We start from the raw sequence: 19,876 nt of genomic DNA, 5'->3' as shown, positions 1-19,876 counted from the left end.
ACAGACAAGAGGAGACAAACCCACAGTCAGAAAGACAAGAGGAGAGACAAACCCACAGTCAGAAAGACAAGAGGAGAGACAAACCCACAGTCAGAAAGACAAGAGGGGAGACAAACCCACAGTCAGAAAGACAAGAGGGGAGACAAACCCACAGTCATAAAGACAAGAGGAGAGACAAACCCACAGTCAGAAAGACAAGAGGAGAGACAAATCCACAGTCAGAAAGACAAGAGGGGAGACAAACCCACAGTCAGAAAGACAAGAGGGGAGACAAACCCACAGTCAGAAAGACAAGAGGAGAGACAAACCCACAGTCAGAAAGACAAGAGGAGAGACAAACCCACAGTCAGAAAGACAAGAGGAGAGACAAACCCACAGTCAGAAAGACAAGAGGGGAGACAAACCCACAGTCAGAAAGACAAGAGGGGAGACAAACCCACAGTCAGAAAGACAAGAGGAGAGACAAACCCACAGTCAGAAAGACAAGAGGAGAGTTAAACCCACAGTCAGAAAGACAAGAGGAGAGACAAACCCACAGTCAGAAAGACAAAAGGAGAGACAAACCCACAGTCAGTAAGACAAGAGGAGAGACAAACCCACAGTCAGAGAGACAAGAGGAGAGACAAACCCACAGTCAGACAGACAAGAGGGGAGACAAACCCACAGTCAGAAAGACAAGAGGAGAGACAAACCCACAGTCAGAAAGACAAGAAGAGAGACTAACCCACAGTCAGAAAGACAAGAGGGGAGACAAACCCACAGTCAGAGAGACAAGAGGAGAGACAAACCCACAGTCAGAAAGACAAGAGGGGAGACAAACCCACAGTCAGAGAGACAAGAGGGGAGACAAACCCACAGTCAGAGAGACAAGAGGAGAGACAAACCCACAGTCAGAAAGACAAGAAGAGAGACAAACCCACAGTCAGAAAGACAAGAGGAGAGACAAACCCACAGTCAGAAAGACAAGAGAAGAGACAAACCCACAGTCAGTGTGACAAGAGGAGAGACAAACCCACAGTCAGAAAGACAAACTTACAGTCAGTGTGACAAGAGGAGAGACAAACTTACAGTCAGAAAGACAAGAGGAGAGACAAACCCATAGTCAGAAAGACAAGAGGGGAGACAAACCCACAGTCAGAAAGACAAGAGGAGAGACAAACCCATAGTCAGAAAGACAAGAGGGGAGACAAACCCACAGTCAGAAAGACAAGAGGAGAGACAAACCCACAGTCAGAAAGTCAAGAGGAGAGACAAACCCACAGTCAGAAAGACAAGAGGAGAGACAAACCCACAGTCAGAGAGACAAGAGGAGAGACAAACCCACAGTCAGACAGACAAGAGGAGAGACAAACCCACAGTCAGAAAGACAAGAGGAGAGACAAACCCACAGTCAGACAGACAAGAAGAGAGACTAACCCACAGTCAGAAAGACAAGAGGAGAGACAAACCCACAGTCAGAAAGACAAGAGGAGAGACAAACCCACAGTCAGACAGACAAGAAGAGAGACTAACCCACAGTCAGAAAGACAAGAGGAGAGACAAACCCACAGTCAGACAGACAAGAGGAGACAAACCCACAGTCAGAAAGACAAGAGGAGAGACAAACCCACAGTCAGAAAGACAAGAGGAGAGACAAACCCACAGTCAGACAGACAAGAAGAGAGACTAACCCACAGTCAGAAAGACAAGAGGAGAGACAAACCCACAGTCAGAAAGACAAGAGGAGAGACAAACCCACACTCAGACAGACAAGAGGAGACAAACCCACAGTCAGAAAGACAAGAGGAGAGACAAACCCACAGTCAGAAAGACAAGAGGAGAGACAAACCCACAGTCAGACAGACAAGAAGAGAGACTAACCCACAGTCAGAAAGACAAGAGGAGAGACAAACCCACAGTCAGAAAGACAAGAGGAGAGACAAACCCACAGTCAGACAGACAAGAGGAGAGACAAACCCACAGTCAGAAAGACAAGAGGAGAGACAAACCCACAGTCAGAAAGACAAGAGGAGAGACAACCCCACTGTCAGACAGACAAGAGGAGACAAACCCACAGTCAGAAAGACAAGAGGAGAGACAAACCCACAGTCAGACAGACAAGAGGAGAGACAAACCCACAGTCAGAAAGACAAGAGGAGAGACAACCCCACAGTCAGACAGACAAGAAGAGAGACTAACCCACAGTCAGAAAGACAAGAGGAGAAACAAACCCACAGTCAGAAAGACAAGAGGAGAGACAAACCCACAGTCAGAAAGACAAGAGGAGAGACAAACCCACAGTCAGAAAGACAAGAGGAGAGACAAACCCACAGTCAGACAGACAAGAGGAGAGACAAACCCACAGTCAGAAAGACAAGAGGAGAGACAAACCCACAGTCAGAAAGACAAGAGGAGAGACAAACCCACAGTCAGAAAGACAAGAGGGGAGACAAACCCACAGTCAGAAAGACAAGAGGAGAGACAAACCCACAGTCAGAAAGACAAGAGGAGAGACAAACCCACAGTCAGAGAGACAAGAGGAGAGACAAACCCACAGTCAGACAGACAAGAAGAGAGACTAACCCACAGTCAGAAAGACAAGAGGAGAGACAAACCCACAGTCAGAAAGACAAGAGGAGAGACAAACCCACAGTCAGAAAGACAAGAGGAGAGACAAACCCACAGTCAGAAAGACAAGAGGGGAGACAAACCCACAGTCAGAAAGACAAGAGGAGAGACAAACCCACAGTCAGAAAGACAAGAGGAGAGACAAACCCACAGTCAGAAAGACAAGAGGAGAGACAAACCCACAGTCAGAAAGACAAGAGGGGAGACAAACCCACAGTCAGAAAGACAAGAGGGGAGACAAACCCACAGTCAGAAAGACAAGAGGGGAGACAAACCCACAGTCAGAAAGACAAGAGGGGAGACAAACCCACAGTCAGAAAGACAAGAGGAGAGACAAACCCACAGTCAGAAAGACAAGAGGGGAGACAAACCCACAGTCAGAAAGACAAGAGGGGAGACAGACCCACAGTCAGAAAGACAAGAGGAGAGACAAACCCACAGTCAGAAAGACAAGAGGAGAGACAAACCCACAGTCAGAAAGACAAGAGGAGAGACAAACCCACAGTCAGAAAGACAAGAGGGGAGACAAACCCACAGTCAGAAAGACAAGAGGGGAGACAAACCCACAGTCAGAAAGACAAGAGGAGAGACAAACCCACAGTCAGAAAGACAAGAGGAGAGACAAACCCACAGTCAGAAAGACAAGAGGAGAGACAAACCCACAGTCAGAAAGACAAAAGGAGAGACAAACCCACAGTCAGAAAGACAAGAGGAGAGACAAACCCACAGTCAGAGAGACAAGAGGAGAGACAAACCCACAGTCAGACAGACAAGAGGGGAGACAAACCCACAGTCAGAAAGACAAGAGGAGAGACAAACCCACAGTCAGAAAGACAAGAAGAGAGACCAACCCACAGTCAGAAAGACAAGAGGGGAGACAAACCCACAGTCAGAGAGACAAGAGGAGAGACAAACCCACAGTCAGAAAGACAAGAGGGGAGACAAACCCACAGTCAGAGAGACAAGAGGGGAGACAAACCCACAGTCAGAGAGACAAGAGGAGAGACAAACCCACAGTCAGAAAGACAAGAAGAGAGACAAACCCACAGTCAGAAAGACAAGAGGAGAGACAAACCCACAGTCAGAAAGACAAGAGAAGAGACAAACCCACAGTCAGTGTGACAAGAGGAGAGACAAACCCACAGTCAGAAAGACAAACTTACAGTCAGTGTGACAAGAGGAGAGACAAACTTACAGTCAGAAAGACAAGAGGAGAGACAAACCCATAGTCAGAAAGACAAGAGGGGAGACAAACCCACAGTCAGAAAGACAAGAGGAGAGACAAACCCATAGTCAGAAAGACAAGAGGGGAGACAAACCCACAGTCAGAAAGACAAGAGGAGAGACAAACCCACAGTCAGAAAGTCAAGAGGAGAGACAAACCCACAGTCAGAAAGACAAGAGGAGAGACAAACCCACAGTCAGAGAGACAAGAGGAGAGACAAACCCACAGTCAGACAGACAAGAGGAGAGACAAACCCACAGTCAGAAAGACAAGAGGAGAGACAAACCCACAGTCAGACAGACAAGAAGAGAGACTAACCCACAGTCAGAAAGACAAGAGGAGAGACAAACCCACAGTCAGAAAGACAAGAGGAGAGACAAACCCACAGTCAGACAGACAAGAAGAGAGACTAACCCACAGTCAGAAAGACAAGAGGAGAGACAAACCCACAGTCAGACAGACAAGAGGAGACAAACCCACAGTCAGAAAGACAAGAGGAGAGACAAACCCACAGTCAGAAAGACAAGAGGAGAGACAAACCCACAGTCAGACAGACAAGAAGAGAGACTAACCCACAGTCAGAAAGACAAGAGGAGAGACAAACCCACAGTCAGAAAGACAAGAGGAGAGACAAACCCACACTCAGACAGACAAGAGGAGACAAACCCACAGTCAGAAAGACAAGAGGAGAGACAAACCCACAGTCAGAAAGACAAGAGGAGAGACAAACCCACAGTCAGACAGACAAGAAGAGAGACTAACCCACAGTCAGAAAGACAAGAGGAGAGACAAACCCACAGTCAGAAAGACAAGAGGAGAGACAAACCCACAGTCAGACAGACAAGAGGAGAGACAAACCCACAGTCAGAAAGACAAGAGGAGAGACAAACCCACAGTCAGAAAGACAAGAGGAGAGACAACCCCACTGTCAGACAGACAAGAGGAGACAAACCCACAGTCAGAAAGACAAGAGGAGAGACAAACCCACAGTCAGACAGACAAGAGGAGAGACAAACCCACAGTCAGAAAGACAAGAGGAGAGACAAACCCACAGTCAGACAGACAAGAAGAGAGACTAACCCACAGTCAGAAAGACAAGAGGAGAGACAAACCCACAGTCAGAAAGACAAGAGGAGAGACAAACCCACAGTCAGAAAGACAAGAGGAGAGACAAACCCACAGTCAGAAAGACAAGAGGAGAGACAAACCCACAGTCAGACAGACAAGAGGAGAGACAAACCCACAGTCAGAAAGACAAGAGGAGAGACAAACCCACAGTCAGAAAGACAAGAGGAGAGACAAACCCACAGTCAGACAGACAAGAGGAGAGACAAACCCACAGTCAGAAAGACAAGAGGAGAGACAAACCCACAGTCAGAAAGACAAGAGGAGAGACAAACCCACAGTCAGACAGACAAGAGGAGAGACAAACCCACAGTCAGAAAGACAAGAGGAGAGACAAACCCACAGTCAGAAAGACAAGAGGAGAGACAAACCCACAGTCAGACAGACAAGAGGAGAGAAAAACCCACAGTCAGAAAGACAAGAGGAGAGACAAACCCACAGTCAGACAGACAAGAAGAGAGACTAACCCACAGTCAGACAGACAAGAGGAGAGACAAACCCACAGTCAGACAGACAAGAAGAGAGACTAACCCACAGTCAGACAGACAAGAGGAGAGACAAACCCACAGTCAGAAAGACAAGAGGAGAGACAAACCCACAGTCAGAAAGACAAGAGGAGAGACAAACCCACAGTCAGAGAGACAAGAGGAGAGACAAACCCACAGTCAGAAAGACAAGAGGAGAGACAAACCCACAGTCAGAAAGACAAGAGGAGAGACAAACCCATAGTCAGAAAGACAAGAGGAGAGACAAACCCACAGTCAGAGAGACAAGAGGAGAGACAAACCCACAGTCAGAAAGACAAGAGGAGAGACAAACCCACAGTCAGAGAGACAAGAGGAGAGACAAACCCACAGTCAGAAAGACAAGAGGAGAGACAAACCCACAGTCAGACAGACAAGAGGAGAGACAAACCCATAGTCAGAAAGACAAGAGGAGAGACAAACCCATAGTCAGAAAGACAAGAGGAGAGACAAACCCACAGTCAGAGAGACAAGAGGAGAGACAAACCCACAGTCAGAAAGACAAGAGGAGAGACAAACCCACAGTCAGACAGACAAGAGGAGAGACAAACCCACAGTCAGAAAGACAAGAGGAGAGACAAACCCACAGTCAGAAAGACAAGAGGAGAGACAAACCCACAGTCAGACAGACAAGAGGAGAGACAAACCCACAGTCAGAAAGACAAGAGGAGAGACAAACCCACAGTCAGACAGACAAGAAGAGAGACTAACCCACAGTCAGAAAGACAAGAGGAGAGACAAACCCACAGTCAGAAAGACAAGAGGAGAGACAACCCCACAGTCAGAAAGACAAGAGGAGAGACAAACCCACAGTCAGACAGACAACAGGAGAGACAAACCCACAGTCAGAAAGACAAGAGGAGAGACAAACCCACAGTCAGACAGACAAGAAGAGAGACTAACCCACAGTCAGAAAGACAAGAGGAGAGACAAACCCACAGTCAGAAAGACAAGAGGAGAGACAAACCCACAGTCAGAAAGACAAAAGGAGAGACAAACCCACAGTCAGAAAGACAAGAGGAGAGACAAACCCACAGTCAGAAAGACAAGAGGAGAGACAACCCCACTGTCAGACAGACAAGAGGAGAGACAAACCCACAGTCAGACAGACAAGAGGGGAGACAAACCCACAGTCAGAAAGACAAGAGGAGAGACAAACCCACAGTCAGAAAGTCAAGAGGGGAGACAAACCCACAGTCAGAAAGTCAAGAGGAGAGACAAACCCACAGTCAGAAAGTCAAGAGGAGAGACAAACCCACAGTCAGAAAGACAAGAGGAGAGACAAACCCACAGTCAGAAAGACAAGAGGAGAGACAAACACAAATGGTCAGTATTTTAAGAGTGACTTAAAGTCAGCAACAATCTGGACATCCTTTTGGTTTAAGATCAAGTCAGATGCGATCTGACATAATCAAATCCCAATAACACTGACTATACAGTATATACAGTTGACACGACTAATACAACTTGAAACCAATCCAAATCTAGCACTAGTGGCCCATACCCACTGATGAAGGATGACTGTTGGGACGGAACCTTATCTCAAAGACAACGATCCAGTCAGGGTCACTGTGAGTGTGACACACCGTAGGGCCCTGAGTTGTTCCCAATCAGTATGTGATGGAGAAGATTCAGGCCATCATTTTCATAGTGCAAAAGAATTGTACAAACTGCAAAAATGACCATAAACCTTATTATAATCTGCCAGCTTGATTTAATTAGAAACTTTTCTTCAACAATGTGCCTTATAAACAGACACAAATGGCTGTTAATATGTCTACTAGACCTGACTGACACTCTACTCTTAGGTAGAGGTGGGCGTTATGGACAAAAATTGGTAACACTTTACTTGACACCCAGCGTCATAACACGCTAGGACATGGTCATAATCATGTCAAAATGTCATAACAGCTGACATAACTTGTCATAACATGGTCATAACACTGTCATGACCCATATATTTACACCTGTTGTGACATGTATTGTGTCATTTTATGGCTGATTATGACACATACATAAGAGTGTCAAAACCCATATATATTCAGATGTGTTTTTTCCCTGCCAAGAAGTTTCCTTTCGTTTGAAAGTGTTTTTCTTAATTCCTTTGTTGTTTTTGTAATGAATTCTTTACAGTCACATTTTTTTCCCTCAGATTTTAAATAACTTGTAGAAAATACACTTTATGACACTGTCAAGAAGCATTATGACATCATAATCATACAAGCCAGTTAAACCTATTACGTACATGCCATTATATCAGTCATCAGTCTAAAAGAGTGTGTCTTGTCCTGCTCCTGATATCTGCTCCTGCATTCATCCCAGTCATCAGCTACAGAGCATTGGGGTAGGTACATGTCTGACATCAATGTGTGTGCAATTACAATGTAATTTAATATGGTCAATTTCAGAAAATGTTATATAACATAAACATACTGTTGACAAATAGGCTATGGTGTAAAGTTTTGGAATGTTTTGTCTTGTATGGTAGGTTTTGTCTTGTATGGTAGGTTTTGTCTTGTATGGTAGGTTTTGTCTTGTATGGTAGGTTTTGCCTTGTATGGTAGGTTTTGTCTTGTATGGTAGGTTTTGTCTTGTATGGTAGGTTTTGTGGGTTTTGAAACTTATTTAGGTGTCATAACCAGCCATAAAATAACACAATACATGTCACAACAGGTGTAAATATGTGTCATGACAGTGTTATGACAGGTTATGACAAGTTATGTCTGCTGTTCTGACATTATGACATGGTTACGACCATGTCATAGCGTGTTACGACGCTGGGTGTCAAGTGTTAACCAAAAATTCATATTGCGATAAATTGCCTGAATTGATGCTTGAAGGATAAGTTTATAACATTAATGTGCACAACTGTCCTTTAAATGATACTTTCAACTACTACTACTAGATTGATGGTTGTAGCCAATCACCAATATTAGCAAACTTATTTAATTTCAAACTTCACATTTCTCTAGTATAGGCTACTTATCGTAATGATATGAACAGCACATCTCTTGACTTGAGATGTGATTTAAGCTTAAGTAGACTGTAGGCCTATGCTGTCATTCCCTTTGTTAGAGAGCACTCAAGAAGTCCCATTTCTGAACAACACAAGCATTGAGACTTGAGAAAGACTTGTGAGAGATTTGAGAGTGAGGGACCGAGGGTTCATGCCAACCCCAAGCTGACCCCTACCACAGCAGTCAAATGAAGATGGAGGAGGGAGGAGGAGGGGAGTTGATGGGGGTAATTATGAACTATTAGAAGTGCTAGCCCTTCATTTTCCACTGAGACCAGGATCTAGTGAACTCTGACACGCCAGACATTCCTCATGGCCGTGTCAAATGTGTCCCACAGCCCAGGGCTCTGGTCAAACGTTGTGCACTATATAGGTAATAGGGTGCCATTTGGGATGCAGACAGAGGTGTGTCTGAGTCAGGACACAGATTTTCAGGAGAGCTGATGCCTGGGTCCTATGAGGAGAGCTGGGTTGGTTGGTTGGAAAACTCTTCAAAGGTGTTTTATTTCTTAACTGGCAGCGTCCTCTGTGAAGGCTGCTCCTGTCAACTTTAGAAAGACAACAGAAAAACACCCACACATTATGCTGCCAATTGCCATCTTTATTGACAATGTTTTGATCCACAACGATCTTCGTAAGGTCCCTTTATATCAAGGCAATTATTGTTTCAGCTTGAGCTCTTAATGACCTTAGTCTCTCTAGCCTTGAAGATGGAGTCCTTAACGGTCAAACTGCTACATCCCTTTCTGATATTACAACAACAAAGACTGCTAACAACCAACTCTGGTTTTTTCCTCTGACATCATTTCATGTGTGATAGAACAGCAGCATATGTACTGCAATTTATAACCTTGATGCTCCCCAGCTCTGCTTCATCAACAAAACAATAACATTGGCTGTGGGGCGGACAGTGGCGCTGTTTCCCCTACTGTGGATTCCACCTTTAAACATCAGTGACATGATGACCAGCCCTGAGCATGGATGCAGAATACACCGGTCGTTGGTTGGCCATAGAGGTTAGCCACCATACTTGTCATTCAGCCACATTACAGCGGTCACTAAGGCAACTATTTCCATGGTGAAATGTGATTTATCACTCCAGAGAACGTGTTTCCACTACTCCAGAGTCCAATGTCGGCGAGCTTTACACCACTCCGGCCGACGCTTGGCATTGCGCATGGTGATCTTAGGCTTGTGTGCGGCTGCTCGGCCATGGAAACCCATTTCATTAAGCTCCCAACGAACAGTTCTTGTGCTGACGTTGGTTCCAGAGGCAGTTTGGTACTCGTTAGGCAGTGTTGCAACGAAGGACAGATGAGATTTAGGTGCTTCAGCACTCGGTGGTCCCGTTCTGTGAGCTTGTGTGGCCTACCACTTCGCGTCTGAGCCGTTGTTGCTACTAGAAGTTTCCACTTCACAATAACAGCACGTACAGTTGACCTTGACAGCTCTAGCAGGGCAGAAATTTGACGAACTGACTTGTTGGAAAGGTGGCATCCTATGACGGTGCCACGTGAAAAGTCACTAAGCTCCCGGGTGGCGCAGTGGTCTAAGGCACTGCATCGCAGTGCTAGCTGTGCCACCAGAGACTCTGGGTTCGAGCCCAGGCTCTGTCGCAGCCGGCCGCGACCGGGAGGTCTATGGGGCGACGCACAATTGGCCTAACGTCGTCCGGGTTAGGGAGGGTTATCCTTGCGCACTAGCGACTCCTGTGGCGGGCCGGGCGCAGTGCACACTGACCAGGTCGCTAGGTGCACGGTGTTTCCTCCAACACATTGGTGCGGCTGGCTTCCGGGTTGGATGTGCGCTGTGTTAAGAAGCAGTGCGGCTTGGTTGGGTTGTGTTTCGGAGGACGCATGGCTCTCGACCTTCGTCTCTCCCGAGCCCGTACGCGAGTTGTAGCGATGAGACAAGACAGTAACTACTAACAATTGGATACCATGAAATTGGGGAGAAAAAGGGGGGACATTTTTTAAATTTTTATTAAAAAGTCACTGTGCTCGAATTTATACACCTGTCAGCAACAATTGTTTGGCTGAAATAGCCGAATCCACTAATTTGAAGGGGTGTCCACATACTTTTGTATATAAATTGAATTGAGCCTCAATTCGTCGGGGCATGGACACACTTCACTTAGGTAGGTTTACCCTGAGAGAGAGTGGGGATATTTTTTGTATTTTTTATTTAACCTTTAACTAGGCAAGTTAGTTAAGAACAAATTCTTATTTACAATGATGTTCTACCCCGGTCAAACCTTAACCCGGACGACGCTGGGCCGATTGTGCGTCGCGCTATGGGACTCCCAATCACGGCCGGTTGTGATATAGCCTGGAATCGACCAGGGTCTGTAGTGACGCCTCTAGCACTGAGATGCAGTGCCTTAGACCGCTGGGAGCCCAAGTGGCGTTTTGGTTGAGGGGGGATATACGGACACACTCACATTAATGTTCTAGTTATGAGGGAGAGGAGAGAAAATGAGGAGGAGGGGTTGAGAGATATAAAAGGTGAGTGACAGAGAGAGGATGAGGGGTATAGAGAGATTTACACTGAGTGTACAAAACATTATGACCATGATATAGACTGACCAGGTGAAAGCTATGATACTTTTTGATGTCACTTGTTAAATTCACTTCAATCAGTGTAGATGAAGGGGAGGAGACAGGTTAAAGAAGGATTTTTAAGCCTTGAAACAATTGGACATGGATTGTGTTGTGTGCCATTCAGAGCGTGAATGGGCAAGAAAAAAGATTTAAGTGCATCTGAACAGGGTATGGTAGTAGATGCCAGGCGCACCGGTTTGTGTCAAGAACTGCAACACTCCTGGGTTTTTCCTGCTCAACAGTTTCCGTGTGTATCAAGAATGGTCCACCACCCAAAGGACATCCAGCCACCTTGACACAACTGTGGGACAAATTGGAGTCAACATGGGCCAGCATCCCTGTGGAACACTTGACACCTTGTGAGTCCATGCCCCGACGAATTGAGGCTCAATTCAATATAAGGAAGGTGTTCTTAATGTTTTGTACACTCAGTGTAAAAGGTGAGTGACTGACAGAGAGGAGGAGGTGTAGAGATATAAAAGGTGAGTGACTGACAGAGAGAGAGGAGGAGGGGTAGAGATATAAAAGGTGAGTGACTGACAGAGATAGGAGGTGTAGAGATATAAAAGGTGAGTGACTGACAGAGAGAGAGGAGGTGTAGAGATATTAAAGGTGAGTGACTGACAGAGAGAGAGGAGAAGGGGTAGAGATATAAAGGTGACTGACAGAGAGGAGGAGGTGTAGAGATATAAAAGGTGAGTGACTGACAGAGAGAGAGGAGGAGGTGTAGAGATATAAAAGGTGACTGACTGACAGAGAGAGAGGAGGAGGTGTAGAGATATAAAATGTGAGTGACTGACAGAGAGAGAGGAGGAGGTGTAGAGATATTAAAGGTGAGTGACTGACAGAGAGAGAGGAGGAGGTGTAGAGATATTAAAGGTGAGTGACTGACAGAGAGAGAGGAGGGGTAGAGATATAAAAGGTGAGTGACTGACAGAGAGGAGGAGGTGTAGAGATATTAAAGGTGACTGACTGACAGAGAGAGAGGAGGAGGTGTAGAGATATAAAAGGTGAGTGACTGACAGAGAGAGAGGAGGAGGGGTAGAGATATTAAAGGTGAGTGACTGACAGAGAGAGAGGAGGAGGTGTAGAGATATAAAAGGTGAGTGACTGACAGAGAGAGAGGAGGAGGTGTAGAGATATTAAAGGTGAGTGACTGACAGAGAGAGAGGAGGAGGGGTAGAGATATAAAAGGTGAGTGACTGACAGAGAGAGAGGAGGGGTAGAGATATAAAAGGTGAGTGACTGACAGAGAGAGAGGAGGAGGTGTAGAGATATTAAAGGTGAGTGACTGACAGAGAGAGAAGAGGAGGTGTAGAGATATTAAAGGTGAGTGACTGACAGAGAGAGAGGAGGAGGGGTAGAGATATTAAAGGTGAGTGACTGACAGAGAGAGAGGAGGAGGTGTAGAGATATTAAAGGTGAGTGACTGACAGAGAGAGAGGAGGAGGTGTAGAGATATTAAAGGTGACTGACTGACAGAGAGAGAAGAGGAGGTGTAGAGATATTAAAGGTGAGTGACTGACAGAGAGAGAGGAGGAGGGGTAGAGATATAAAAGGTCACTGACTGACAGAGAGAGAGGAGGAGGTGTAGAGATATAAAAGGTGACTGACAGAGAGAGAGGAGGAGGTGTAGAGATATAAAAGGTGACTGACAGAGAGAGAGGAGGAGGTGTAGAGATATAAAAGGTGAGTGACTGACAGAGATAGAGGAGGAGGGGTAGAGATATAAAAGGTGAGTGACTGACAGAGAGAGAGGAGGAGGTGTAGAGATATTAAAGGTGAGTGACTGACAGAGAGAGAGGAGGAGGGGTAGAGATATAAAAGGTGAGTGACTGACAGAGAGAGAGGAGGGGTAGAGATATAAAAGGTGAGTGACTGACAGAGAGAGAGGAGGAGGTGTAGAGATATTAAAGGTGAGTGACTGACAGAGAGAGAAGAGGAGGTGTAGAGATATTAAAGGTGAGTGACTGACACAGAGAGAGGAGGAGGGGTAGAGATATTAAAGGTGAGTGACTGATAGAGAGAGAGGAGGAGGTGTAGAGATATTAAAGGTGAGTGACTGACAGAGAGAGAGGAGGAGGTGTAGAGATATTAAAGGTGACTGACTGACAGAGAGAGAAGAGGAGGTGTAGAGATATTAAAGGTGAGTGACTGACAGAGAGAGAGGAGGAGGGGTAGAGATATAAAAGGTCACTGACTGACAGAGAGAGAGGAGGAGGTGTAGAGATATAAAAGGTGACTGACAGAGAGAGAGGAGGAGGTGTAGAGATATAAAAGGTGACTGACAGAGAGAGAGGAGGAGGTGTAGAGATATAAAAGGTGAGTGACTGACAGAGATAGAGGAGGAGGGGTAGAGATATAAAAGGTGAGTGACTGACAGAGATAGAGGAGGAGGGGTAGAGATATAAAAGGTGAGTGACTGACAGAGATAGAGGAGGAGGTGTAGAGATATAAAAGGTGAGTGACTGACAGAGAGAGAGGAGGAGGGGTAGAGATATAAAAGGTGAGTGACTGACAGAGAGAGAGGAGGAGGGGTAGAGATATAAAAGGTGAGTGACTGACAGAGAGAGAGGAGGAGGGGTAGAGATATAAAAGGTGAGTGACTGACAGAGAGAGAGGAGGAGGGGTAGAGATATAAAAGGTGAGTGACTGACAGAGAGAGAGGAGGGGTAGAGATATAAAAGGTGAGTGACTGACAGAGAGAGAGGAGGAGGGGTAGAGATATAAAAAAGGTGAGTGACTGACAGAGAGAGAGGAGGAGGGGTAGAGATATAAAAGGTGAGTGACTGACAGAGAGAGAGGAGGAGGGGTAGATATATAAAAGGTGAGTGACTGACAGAGAGAGAGGAGGAGGGGTAGATATATAAAAGGTGAGTGACTGACAGAGAGAGAGGAGGGGTAGAGATATAAAAGGTGACTGACAGAGAGAGAGGAGGAGGGGTAGAGATATAAAAGGTGAGTGACTGACAGAGAGAGAGGAGGAGGTGTAGAGATATTAAAGGTGAGTGACTGACAGAGAGAGAGGAGGAGGGGTAGAGATATAAAAGGTGAGTGACTGACAGAGAGAGAGGAGGGGTAGAGATATAAAAGGTGAGTGACTGACAGAGAGAGAGGAGGAGGTGTAGAGATATTAAAGGTGAGTGACTGACAGAGAGAGAAGAGGAGGTGTAGAGATATTAAAGGTGAGTGACTGACAGAGAGAGAGGAGGAGGGGTAGAGATATTAAAGGTGAGTGACTGACAGAGAGAGAGGAGGAGGTGTAGAGATGTTAAAGGTGAGTGACTGACAGAGAGAGAGGAGGAGGTGTAGAGATATTAAAGGTGACTGACTGACAGAGAGAGAAGAGGAGGTGTAGAGATATTAAAGGTGAGTGACTGACAGAGAGAGAGGAGGAGGGGTAGAGATATAAAAGGTCACTGACTGACAGAGAGAGAGGAGGAGGTGTAGAGATAGAAGAGGTGACTGACAGAGAGAGAGGAGGAGGTGTAGAGATATAAAAGGTGACTGACAGAGAGAGAGGAGGAGGTGTAGAGATATAAAAGGTGAGTGACTGACAGAGATAGAGGAGGAGGGGTAGAGATATAAAAGGTGAGTGACTGACAGAGAGAGAGGAGGAGGTGTAGAGATATTAAAGGTGAGTGACTGACAGAGAGAGAGGAGGAGGGGTAGAGATATAAAAGGTGAGTGACTGACAGAGAGAGAGGAGGGGTAGAGATATAAAAGGTGAGTGACTGACAGAGAGAGAGGAGGAGGTGTAGAGATATTAAAGGTGAGTGACTGACAGAGAGAGAAGAGGAGGTGTAGAGATATTAAAGGTGAGTGACTGACAGAGAGAGAGGAGGAGGGGTAGAGATATTAAAGGTGAGTGACTGATAGAGAGAGAGGAGGAGGTGTAGAGATATTAAAGGTGAGTGACTGACAGAGAGAGAGGAGGAGGTGTAGAGATATTAAAGGTGACTGACTGACAGAGAGAGAAGAGGAGGTGTAGAGATATTAAAGGTGAGTGACTGACAGAGAGAGAAGAGGAGGTGTAGAGATATTAAAGGTGAGTGACTGACAGAGAGAGAGGAGGAGGGGTAGAGATATAAAAGGTCACTGACTGACAGAGAGAGAGGAGGAGGTGTAGAGATATAAAAGGTGACTGACAGAGAGAGAGGAGGAGGTGTAGAGATATAAAAGGTGACTGACAGAGAGAGAGGAGGAGGGGTAGAGATATAAAAGGTCACTGACTGACAGAGAGAGAGGAGGAGGTGTAGAGATATAAAAGGTGACTGACAGAGAGAGAGGAGGAGGTGTAGAGATATAAAAGGTGACTGACAGAGAGAGGAGGAGGTGTAGAGATATAAAAGGTGAGTGACTGACAGAGATAGAGGAGGAGGGGTAGAGATATAAAAGGTGAGTGACTGACAGAGAGAGAGGAGGAGGTGTAGAGATATTAAAGGTGAGTGACTGACAGAGAGAGAGGAGGAGGGGTAGAGATATAAAAGGTGAGTGACTGACAGAGAGAGAGGAGGGGTAGAGATATAAAAGGTGAGTGACTGACAGAGAGAGAGGAGGAGGTGTAGAGATATTAAAGGTGAGTGACTGACAGAGAGAGAAGAGGAGGTGTAGAGATATTAAAGGTGAGTGACTGACAGAGAGAGAGGAGGAGGGGTAGAGATATTAAAGGTGAGTGACTGATAGAGAGAGAGGAGGAGGTGTAGAGATATTAAAGGTGAGTGACTGACAGAGAGAGAGGAGGAGGTGTAGAGATATTAAAGGTGACTGACTGACAGAGAGAGAAGAGGAGGTGTAGAGATATTAAAGGTGAGTGACTGACAGAGAGAGAGGAGGAGGGGTAGAGATATAAAAGGTCACTGACTGACAGAGAGAGAGGAGGAGGTGTAGAGATATAAAAGGTGACTGACAGAGAGAGAGGAGGAGGTGTAGAGATATAAAAGGTGACTGACAGAGAGAGAGGAGGAGGTGTAGAGATATAAAAGGTGAGTGACTGACAGAGATAGAGGAGGAGGGGTAGAGATATAAAAGGTGAGTGACTGACAGAGATAGAGGAGGAGGGGTAGAGATATAAAAGGTGAGTGACTGACAGAGATAGAGGAGGAGGTGTAGAGATATAAAAGGTGAGTGACTGACAGAGAGAGAGGAGGAGGGGTAGAGATATAAAAGGTGAGTGACTGACAGAGAGAGAGGAGGAGGGGTAGAGATATAAAAGGTGAGTGACTGACAGAGAGAGAGGAGGAGGGGTAGAGATATAAAAGGTGAGTGACTGACAGAGAGAGAGGAGGAGGGGTAGAGATATAAAAGGTGAGTGACTGACAGAGAGAGAGGAGGGGTAGAGATATAAAAGGTGAGTGACTGACAGAGAGAGAGGAGGAGGGGTAGAGATATAAAAAAGGTGAGTGACTGACAGAGAGAGAGGAGGAGGGGTAGAGATATAAAAGGTGAGTGACTGACAGAGAGAGAGGAGGAGGAGGGGTAGAGATATAAAAGGTGAGTGACTGACAGAGAGAGAGGAGGAGGAGGAGGGGTAGAGATATAAAAGGTGAGTGACTGACAGAGAGAGAGGAGGAGGGGTAGAGATATAAAAGGTGAGTGACTGACAGAGAGAGAGGAGGAGGGGTAGATATATAAAAGGTGAGTGACTGACAGAGAGAGAGGAGGAGGGGTAGATATATAAAAGGTGAGTGACTGACAGAGAGAGAGGAGGGGTAGAGATATAAAAGGTGACTGACAGAGAGAGAGGAGGAGGGGTAGAGATATAAAAGCTGAGTGACTGACAGAGAGGAGGGGTAGAGATATAAAAGGTGAGTGACTGACAGAGAGAGAGGAGGGGTAGAGATATAAAAGGTGAGTGACTGACAGAGAGGAGGGGTAGAGATATAAAAGGTGAGTGACTGACAGAGAGAGAGGAGGGGTAGAGATATAAAAGGTGAGTGACTGACAGAGATAGGAGGAGGTGTAGAGATATTAAAGGTGAGTGACTGACAGAGAGCGAGGAGGATGTGTAGAGATATAAAAGGTGAGTGACTGACAGAGAGAGAGGAGGGGTAGAGATATAAAAGGTGAGTGACTGACAGAGATAGGAGGAGGTGTAGAGATATTAAAGGTGAGTGACTGACAGAGATAGGAGGAGGTGTAGAGATATTAAAGGTGAGTGACTGACAGAGAGAGAGGAGGTGTAGAGATATAAAAGGTGAGTGACTGACAGAGAGAGAGGAGGAGGGGTAGAGATATAAAAGGTGAGTGACTGACAGAGAGAGAGGAGGGGTAGAGATATAAAAGGTGAGTGACTGACAGAGAGAGAGGAGGGGTAGAGATATAAAAGGTGACTGACAGAGAGAGAGGAGGGGTAGAGATATAAAAGGTGACTGACAGAGAGAGAGGAGGAGGGGTAGAGATATAAAAGGTGAGTGACTGGCAGAGAGAGAGGAGGGGTAGAGATATAAAAGGTGAGTGACTGACAGAGAGAGAGGAGGGGTAGAGATATAAAAGGTGAGTGACTGACAGAGAGAGAGGAGGAGGGGTAGAGATATAAAAGGTGAGTGACTGACAGAGAGAGAGGAGGGGTAGAGATATAAAAGGTGAGTGACTGACAGAGATAGGAGGAGGTGTAGAGATATTAAAGGTGAGTGACTGACAGAGAGAGAGGAGGTGTAGAGATATAAAAGGTGAGTGACTGACAGAGAGAGAGGAGGAGGGGTAGAGATATAAAAGGTGAGTGACTGACAGAGAGAGAGGAGGGGTAGAGATATAAAAGGTGAGTGACTGACAGAGAGAGAGGAGTGGTAGAGATATAAAAGGTGACTGACAGAGAGAGAGGAGGGGTAGAGATATAAAAGGTGACTGACAGAGAGAGAGGAGGAGGGGTAGAGATATAAAAGGTGAGTGACTGACAGAGAGAGAGGAGGGGTAGAGATATAAAAGGTGAGTGACTGACAGAGAGAGAGGAGGGGTAGAGATATAAAAGGTGAGTGACTGACAGAGAGAGAGGAGGAGGGGTAGAGATATAAAAGGTGAGTGACTGACAGAGAGAGAGGAGGGGTAGAGATATAAAAGGTGAGTGACTGACAGAGAGAGAGGAGGAGGGGTAGAGATATAAAAGGTGAGTGACTGACAGAGAGAGAGGAGGGGTAGAGATATAAAAGGTGAGTGACTGACAGAGATAGGAGGAGGTGTAGAGATATAAAAGGTGAGTGACTGACAGAGAGCGAGGAGGATGTGTAGAGATATAAAAGGTGAGTGACTGACAGAGAGAGAGGAGGGGTAGAGATATAAAAGGTGAGTGACTGACAGAGATAGGAGGAGGTGTAGAGATATTAAAGGTGAGTGACTGACATAGGAGGGAACATAAAAAAGCGAAGACAGGCACAGCAGGATTAGAGCACAGACAGAGACAGAGACAGAAAGAGAGAGAAATAGGTTGTGGTAGAGAAAGGGAGGACGGAGGGAGATCGAGGGAGGGAGTGTTGCGGGGACACACACCCTATTCCCTAAATGCACTGCTTTTGACCAGGGTTTTGATCAAAAGTAGTACACTATGTAGGGAATAGCTGCCTTCTGGGACGCATAGAGACGGAGGGAAGGAGTGTGCTGAGGAACAGCGCAGGGCAGGCTGAAACCTGCTCTGAAGCAGTCACCATATTCCGCCCTGCTCCACATGTGCGGTGACTTCATAGGTGTGTGTGTGTGTGCACATGTGTGTGACACTGTTAAAAAGAAATCAACCACCCCATTCATCATCATCATCATTATCACCCCCACAATCTTCATCACTAAAACCATGAAATATGATTCTGAATACTAGTTTTGACTAGGTTACTAGGCTACTGAAATTGTATTACAAACTCAAATATGGGCTATAGTATGATGTGTCATGTTTTAGGGCTAAACAATGATTGCACTAATGCAAAAGACAATAACGTTTAACAAATCACTCGGCATCATATGGAAACACACACACACACTCTGAATTCACCTGCCAGTTTGATTGCCCAAAATGCTTGTCGTGCGCAAAAAATTCAGCAGTTGTTTTCGAAACAATCAACTTCCAACTTCCCCTTTTTCTGTAGTCTGTACCAAGTCCTAAATTAACTCAAATCACCGACGGAGAAATTGCTACTTCACGTACAAAAAAATATGATAGCCTTCAGTCTAATGTGAAGAACATGACCCGCGTTAAATGGATCAACCTGAGCCCCTCATAAACAAGCCGACACCGTTGGGGATTGCGGTCACCCCCCACAATAGACATGCAGCTCTCCTTGATGAACCAAAGCGGGACCAGCACTGCGCACACCAAACTTTAAGAAAGCAAAATAAAAAATGTATCGCAAAATCTACCAAACACTGAACTCGTTCAAGTCTAAAAATTATTTTAATCCAGCCGAACAATTGTCGGCGATAGAAAGTTCGTTGTGATAAACTTACCTAACAAGTGGAGCGGACAAGCGGCACTGAGTTGAGAGGAACCACGTTGGACTGAAGCAGGATTACAATACATTCTATTTACAGAAGCATTACATCACCCCTAGGGTGACGTCACGTGGGATTCCTGAACTTCTAAATCATTGCGGTCCCGCTTCGGAGGGGGCGTGGTTAACTACTAGCCCGGGCTCGGAACGACTGTATGCGTGTTATAGGCAACAGTAGGCTGGCATCTCGCTCAAACCTCCACCGCCTTCAACAGCTGTCTGTCTGCCTGAGACTGGGTGCGTGGGACGCGACGGTACGCCAGACAGGCCTTGGGGACAGAGGCATCGAGGGAGCTGGGAAGGAG

General features: G+C 46.0%; 1 protein-coding gene across 2 annotated transcripts in view; it reads right to left on the bottom strand.

Annotated features, from left to right (window-relative positions):
• The window catches only part of LOC139555116 (cyclic AMP-responsive element-binding protein 5-like), a 40,359-nt gene extending 20,719 nt beyond the window's left edge, over positions 1-19,640 (bottom strand). For both annotated transcript variants that reach the window (XM_071368609.1, XM_071368607.1), the window contains exon 1: positions 19,528-19,640. The gene's annotated coding sequence lies outside the window, so the exon portion shown is untranslated. The remainder of the gene's footprint in view (positions 1-19,527) is intronic.
• Between the last annotated feature and the right edge of the window lie 236 nt (positions 19,641-19,876).

Source organism: Salvelinus alpinus, chromosome 26 (assembly GCF_045679555.1).
Source record: "Salvelinus alpinus chromosome 26, SLU_Salpinus.1, whole genome shotgun sequence".
Classification (NCBI taxonomy): domain Eukaryota; kingdom Metazoa; phylum Chordata; class Actinopteri; order Salmoniformes; family Salmonidae; genus Salvelinus; species Salvelinus alpinus.
Note: the sequence above shows the minus strand (reverse complement) of the source record. Positions and strands in the feature narration are given on the sequence as shown.